This window comes from Amphimedon queenslandica, unplaced genomic scaffold, assembly GCF_000090795.2.
Source record: "Amphimedon queenslandica unplaced genomic scaffold, v1.1 AMPQUscaffold_13496, whole genome shotgun sequence".
NCBI classification, from domain to species: Eukaryota; Metazoa; Porifera; class Demospongiae; order Haplosclerida; family Niphatidae; genus Amphimedon; species Amphimedon queenslandica.
In genome coordinates this window covers 74,411-81,647 of record NW_003546268.1, presented here as the reverse complement: position 1 = coordinate 81,647, position 7,237 = coordinate 74,411, and the positions used below count along the sequence as shown (strand labels likewise).

The following is a 7,237-nucleotide window of genomic DNA, read 5'->3' as shown; positions in this document are numbered from 1 at the left end:
TTCAACAAGCCCCTGTATGGTTGCATCACCATTGAAACAGTAAACCTTGCGCATGCCTTCAATTAAGTTTAAAGTAATGATAATGATTTGACTATTATACCTGCAGTGTAGGGTTGACATGCTGGTGTTTCAATGATGATGCAACCCTACAGGGGCTTGTTTGAATTTATTTCATAGGTTCAAACCCAATAAAGGCTCAACCCTACACTAAATAATTTTTTAAATTTTTGTTCTAGTTTTCATCCTTTTTTTAATGAACAACACTGTTTTTGTTGAGCATTAATTTTTAAGCAGTTAATTGTTTGGTACAATTTTGAAGAGTATTTCTTGATTTTTAGGTAATCCTGAAAGTGCATCCAAGGCAGTTGAAAAGGAAGCATCCTAAACTATTGAAAAGTAAGTAAAATAAACAAAATTTTGTTAAAAACAAAATAATAGCTATATTTAACAGAAATATAATTGACGAGAGGAGTTTGAAATGTTGTTTTCATTACAGGAGGCCTAAAAGAAGACAACAAGAAAGTTACAAAATGAATTGTATTTTTATGAACAAGTGTGATTCTGAAACACTTTGCTACAAATAAGTTATAATCTGATTACAAGTCATGTTAAGAAAGCATGAAAATTTGACAGTATTGGAATGAAGGAACTTGACAGAAGTGGCATTCCATGCAATGATTCCAGGCTGGGTTAACTTAAGTTGAATAAGGGAAAGTTATGTTATATGTGTATGAGTCTTCAAAACTAAATTTTGAAAATTTGAATGGAGTGGTATTGTTTGTAAATTGAAGTGTCACGCATAATGTACAGGAAATAAAGAAAGAATTTAATTTTAAGCATTATAAACTTACCTAAGTTTATTGATGGAGCTCCAGTGTGAGATATAGAGAGGGACAGAGAGAGACGCATGGGGTGGGAAGGAGGAATTGAGGGAGGGGGAGAGAGAATGCTTGTATAAATCTGACAATGTATAGTGTACACTGACTCCTGATGTACACTTAACATAGTGAACTTGTGTGTTGTGTACTATGTAACTGAATCAGCAAATGTAGTTTGTTCGTGAGTATAGTTAAACTGGGTGAAGAAATATGGACTCTTCAAACGCATTACATGTACAAAAATATAAACATGACACTCTGAGCAATAAATATAAGTCTACAAGTCATATAGATACAATATAAAAACTGCATCTTTACAGCACATAATCTATTGCTTGCCCCTTCAATGCTTTACATTCTTCTAGTAGTTTTGTGTGGTAATGGAATAAGAGAACCAGGAGAGACTTGTGACTGTGGAAGTTTAGCTGTAAGTCTGTGAGTGTGTGCGTGTTCCTGTTCCTTTATGTGTGTGAGTGTGCCTGTGTCTGTGTGTGCTAAATTATGAGTATGTTATCAATTTCAAGAGTGCAATGATCCACGCTGTAATGCCACTACATGTGAATTGGCCAGTACTGCCCAATGCAGATCTGGAGTTTGCTGTGAAAACTGCCGAGTAATTACATTACATTATTATTAGAAAATGATTGTTTTTTATAATTAACAGTTCAAGTTCTGTGGTACTACATGTCGTAATTCATCTGGTATGTGCGACATATTAGAATATTGCACTGGTCAAGATACTGATGTAAGGATAGTAATAATAATAATAATAATAATAATAATAATAATTAATAAACTGAATTATTAAATAATTGTTTTATTTTTATTGCCCGACAGATTTAACACTATAAAATGGAGTATCATGTGATAATAATACTGTATGTTTATGTTAATGGTTTATTAAAAGCAATGTTCATTTTCTCTCATTATTTTTCCAGGCTTATTGTTACAATATGGTACATGTGGATCAGTGCAATCATTATTATGGGAATGGTCAGTAAATCTTCCTATACCTCCTTCTTTTATTGTCCCTCTTTCTTTCTATAGAATCAGTTCCTTTAATGATGTATGCTACACAAGGTTTAATACTCTTGGTTCTGTCTGGGGTCACTGTGGAGCTGATGGTACCAATTACATTCCTTGCACTACTGAGTAAATAATAATGCACTATAACTTTGGGGTTTATGGAAAATAAATTTTTCTGAAAAATTAATTTTCCCAGCAAAAATATCTCTAAATTGATTGTTTTTCATGTCTTTACACTTCATAATTTTTTGCAACATAATGGGCAAAACTACAAAATAATTCTTTTCTTCCACTCATAGGAATGCATTCTGTGGTTCACTCCAGTGTAATGGTGGCAGAATAATATTTAATAATGTTAATTCAAGGAGCAGTTTGACAGCTTATACTAGATTTGCTAGTGGTCAAGAGTGTAGGAGTGTCACTACACGTGCTGATGCTGATGAAGTCAGTCCTGGTTTAGTGGTTGATGGGGCTAGCTGTGGAACTGACAGGGTATGAAAAATTTTATAGAACTTTTAACTTTTGTGGGACAATAATTTTCAAGATCAACTTCACGCAAAGTTAAAACTATATAATTTTACTATACTCTGAAAAGATGTATCATTCCATAGTGCTTTATTCCATGGGCATAAAAATTTGTGAATTTGTCTAGATCTAATACCGTATAGGGCTTTTATTTTGTTGGTATGAAATTTTACAAATTTGTCTAGGTTTGCCATTTGTTGGTATAAATTTTTGTAAATCTTACCTTCTGTAGCCATTTTTTGTGTGCCACACCTCTTTTGTAGAATTAAATTTAATGAGTTTAACGACAATGCAAAAATAGCAAAATTTATTTTGAGTCAAGTATAACTCCTATACGGTATTTGTGGTATAAAATTTTATGAATATATCCTTCTGCCATTTTGCTGCACCTACAAACATAACTTCTAAAGTGTAACCCTTTTGCTAATCTCTTTCCCTTTTTTATTTTTTTATTTTTTATTCCGAGCTAGATATGTGTTAGTCAGAGCTATGTATCAGTTTCATCACTGGAGGGAGTCAGCTCTTGTCCTATTGGAAGTAATGGACAGACATGCTCTGGAAATGGCGTAAGAACTTCTCTCACTTTATCACTTTCTCCTGCTATTATTGCTAAGATTACTATACATGTACATTCAGGTTTCCCACAAAGCATGCAAACAGCATGCTTCATATGAGCTGACAAGTACAGTACATGCAACTTTAAAATTAATTTAAAAATTAATTTTGATTGAAATCAGCTCAAAGTTGATACACAACATAAGGACATATGTACCGTAGGTCGGGATATATTTGCGACTGCAATTATTCGTGGTCATAAAAAATTCAATTAAAAACCATGGAAACTGTTAGAGCGTTGCTATGACAATTAAGACCACATGTTTAGTGTTCAGCTATTCATTTGTTCTTTAGCAGCTACAGTGGAGCCATTCACCAATAGCGAGTCCTTCTCTATCTGTTAACTTCTTGTATGGACTGCTACCTCAGAGCTCTTTCAGCCTCTTTGCTGCAAATTGTTGTTGGTCCGCTTGGTGGTGATAATAAACCATGCCCAAGTCAATAAACACTAACTGGAATGGGTGGAGAGTCCCAAAATACGGCGAGGCACTAGTTCTGAAAAGAACCGGTAAAGCAGCTCCAAAGAGCACAAGGCTTAGTGACACAAGAAGAACAACAGCTCAAGAACACTGCAGCAAGGTGCTTTTCTTCACTATCGCGCCATTTTCAATTAAAATAACACCTCGGTTTCCATGGTTTTTAATTGAAATTTTTTATGACCGCAAATAATTGCAGCCGCGAATATATCCCGACCTACAGTATCAGAAAAAATTATTAAATACAGAATTCCTTCTTTGTGATTTTGTTGCTATTCCAGATATGTATTTGCAAGGTTTTTGGCCAATTTTTAAGCTCCTACTGATAAAAAGCTGCATGAGTACTATGTCCAAATTAGAGCTGGGCGATAGTGATAAAATCACTATCACGATATTTGCCTTAATTACTATCCTGATATAATAGCTTTTATGTGTTTAATTTATTAATTTTAAAATAAAATGATACAATTCAATAAATGTAGCATATTGTTATGTACGTATTATTGCTTGATGTGTTGTTTAACTAGTGAGCATAATTGTTGTTCATCAGTTTACAACATGGCCTGCTTCACTGAATCCTTGTATAAAGCTCTACCAAATATCACTCTTAAATTGCTACCATTACCATGACTATAACACTTAATGGCTAAAAATGTGGTTATAGCACAGAGCATGCTTATACTGGCTGGCTAGATCCACTATCACGATAGCTTCTATACTATCGCGATAGTGAATATATTTGAAACTATCGCCAAGCTCTAGTCCAAATCCTTGTCAGTTCATTTAATATAGTCTCTTTCTCCCTCCCTCCCTCCCTCACTTCAGGTGTGCAATAATTTAAACCAGTGCTCCTGTAATGTTGGTTACACTGGTAGTGATTGCAGTCAGATACCTGGAACAACAACAGCAACACCAGGTTAGTTTTGTAATAATTAATAGTAATAATTAATAGTAATAGTCATAATAATGAAAATAATTAATAGTAATTAGTCAATGACTATTCTAATTAATAATAAATGACACCAAAGTTATTGTAGTTTTGCCTTATGCTTGTAGATATACCCACACCATCCTCCAGTTCCTCCTCTACTGCCAATGCACCATCCACTTCCACTAGTATTGCACGACCCACTTCTACTATAAAATTGTAGATTCATTTTCTCTAGTAGTAATGTACACAGTCCACATCTACACTTTCTCCTTCCTTGGCAAGTCTTCCTCTAAATTAAGCTACTTCACTACTATTTCCTCTACCTCTCCCTCCTTATGATTAATTATTATAATTATTAATTATTATAAGTGAAATTGGAAAATACAGTGGGAATAAATCATTATTAAAGGGTTGCTAGCCAGCCCTACTGACACAATGATCAGAAGCAATGTTTAATCAGAAACAATCCATTAATTTGATGAACTATGATGGAACATCTTATGGAAATATGTACTAATTGCCAGATTATGCATGGTGCTAAAGTTCTGTGGAAAACCCAGTTCATGTATTGCATACATGCAATAATTTTGAAAGTGTAATTTTAGGTGAATGTGGTGAGCCATTTGCTAAGGTATTTTAAACCACTATGTGCATTCTCAATGGCACATAAGCTCAAATACCAAGTTAAAGCATGCCAATCCACATACCAAAAGTGCCAACTACAGGACCCACTACACACTATTTATTACGTATGAGAACTCTTATACTTGTAACTTTGCATTTTTGGTGAAACGTAATACCATGAATTATTTTTAGAAATTTGTACATTTTAAAAATTTTCTGCTTTATCAATAATATAAATCATAATATATTAGCATCACAGGATTCAGCACCTTGACAGTACATTTTAAAATATCATTTGAAACGTCATTTACTATAGTACAGCTAGTAGAGAATTTTCCTTTTTTATATGCTTTTGTAGAAATTTTGAACTAATTCCAACCAAAATTAGATTTTTTGAATATTCATAATTGTGCTAATATTGTATACCATAAAATTTATGCAACGAAAAATTTTGCAAATTTTACCATTTTTGCTCCGTCGCAAGAATTAAAATTGCAAAATTCTGCAGCTCTATTGCCACATGGTGCAATTTAAAAGCTATTTGCAAAAATTCATTATATAAAAATATTAGAATCGCAAGATTTACAAAAAAATTTGCCAAAATAAAAAACCAGAGAATTTTTTTTTTAATTTTTTTTTTCTAATACATATACATGTACTTATGTTGTAAAGAATGTTTCAGCTGATTCTGACGAAAATTGAATTTTTTATGATTTTTAAAAATTGCTAAAAAATGGGCCGAAGTATGTACATGTATGTTGTGTAGAAAGTTTGAGCTGATTCTGATCAAACTTAAGACTTTTTATGAATTTTAAAAGTTTTCCCAGAAGCCATGCTTGTCAGCTCATAGAGCATGTTGCTTATTGTTTTCAAACATTATTAAAAATAATGATCTAAGCCCAACATGTGGTCAAGCAACTTTTTACCAAAAATTAAGACTCTCTACTTTAGGCAAAACGTCACAACATTGGTCTAACCATAAGTTGCCTAGTGTACGTACAGTATGTGTACATATTCACTATGTTGGGCTTTAGACCATTGATCTGTATCAGAACAATAAGGATTTTTCATTCATTTTTGTCATAAATTATTGACTCAAATATTTTGTCATAAATTTTTGTTCTGTTTCTCTTAGGCTAAAGAAAGCTTCTGTAGATAAAAAATTGTCAGAAGAATCATGTAAGTATACAAAATTAATTATAATGTTAACTAATTCCAAGTGCACTGTACATGCATCACAAGAAGTACACTATAGCGGGAAATTTTGGAGGGGATTAAGTTTGGCAAATTTGGCATATTGATAGCCATTTGCCAAAATTAATATCAGCCATTTTGAGCTATTATACGCATGCTCAATGTCATGTGGCCACAAATTAACTAAATTAAAATCCGCCAATCACCAAAATTTAGCAATTTGCCAAATTTTAGACCCTCCAAAATTTCCCACTATAGGGTAATATAAATTGAGAATTTTCTTCTAACCATTTTCAATGAAATACTGTGTACTACATGTAAAATAGTTTTTGACAAAATTTTGAAGCAACTTTTAAAACTCTTAAATAATCCAAATTTGATCAAAATCAGTTCAAATGTTCTTAATTATGTGTATCAGGATTTTTTTCTGAGCCATTTTTGATGAAATTAGTCAGTATTGTTGTTTCGAAATTCTTTAAAATTTTATAATCCATAATGCTTGTCTACTCGACTTGTGCATAGCGTGTGTGCTAACAGATGTGTACTTGTATTGCTACAAATTACTTTGTGTACTGATACAAGAGTGTGTAACTTCTCTCTTTCTACTTCATAATTACAATTTCTTTGTTCTTTTCTCTTCTATAGCTGGTGGTGACCCAATTAATGTAATGGCATTCATATGTAGTGGGCAGGTCAAACTGAGAAAAGCTAAAGTAGAAGAAAAGAAACCTTTAGGTAAAAGTGCCTGTTAGCTTAATTCTTGTTATTATTATTATTATTCTACAGCTCCTGCTGATCCGATGGCTAGTATGATTGCATCAATAAGAAGTGGTAATGTCGCTTTAAGGAAAGTACAGAAAGAAACAAAGGTATGATTTTATTAATTCGAAAATATTAATTTTCCTCCCTCTAGCAATGAATGAAATGGCAAAACTGATAGTAAGTTATGCACATGCATAGCACATGTA

General features: G+C 32.7%; 3 long non-coding RNA genes across 3 annotated transcripts; all 3 read left to right on the top strand.

Annotated features, from left to right (window-relative positions):
* The first annotated feature begins 237 nt into the window (after nt 1–237).
* On the top strand, nt 238–645 carry LOC109580330 (uncharacterized). Its single transcript, XR_002184184.1, has 2 exons — nt 238–396; nt 497–645. It is a non-coding gene; the product is annotated as an uncharacterized LOC109580330 (long non-coding RNA).
* Nucleotides 646–986: 341 nt separating this feature from the next.
* Nucleotides 987–4,431, top strand: LOC109580347 (uncharacterized). The gene is made up of 8 exons (XR_002184195.1): nt 987–1,491; nt 1,543–1,623; nt 1,716–1,756; nt 1,817–1,871; nt 1,926–2,030; nt 2,204–2,396; nt 2,900–2,995; nt 4,346–4,431. It is a non-coding gene; the product is annotated as an uncharacterized LOC109580347 (long non-coding RNA).
* A 1,730-nt stretch (nt 4,432–6,161) lies between these two features.
* Nucleotides 6,162–7,133, top strand: LOC109580346 (uncharacterized). The gene is made up of 3 exons (XR_002184194.1): nt 6,162–6,254; nt 6,915–7,004; nt 7,056–7,133. It is a non-coding gene; the product is annotated as an uncharacterized LOC109580346 (long non-coding RNA).
* Nucleotides 7,134–7,237: the final 104 nt, after the last annotated feature.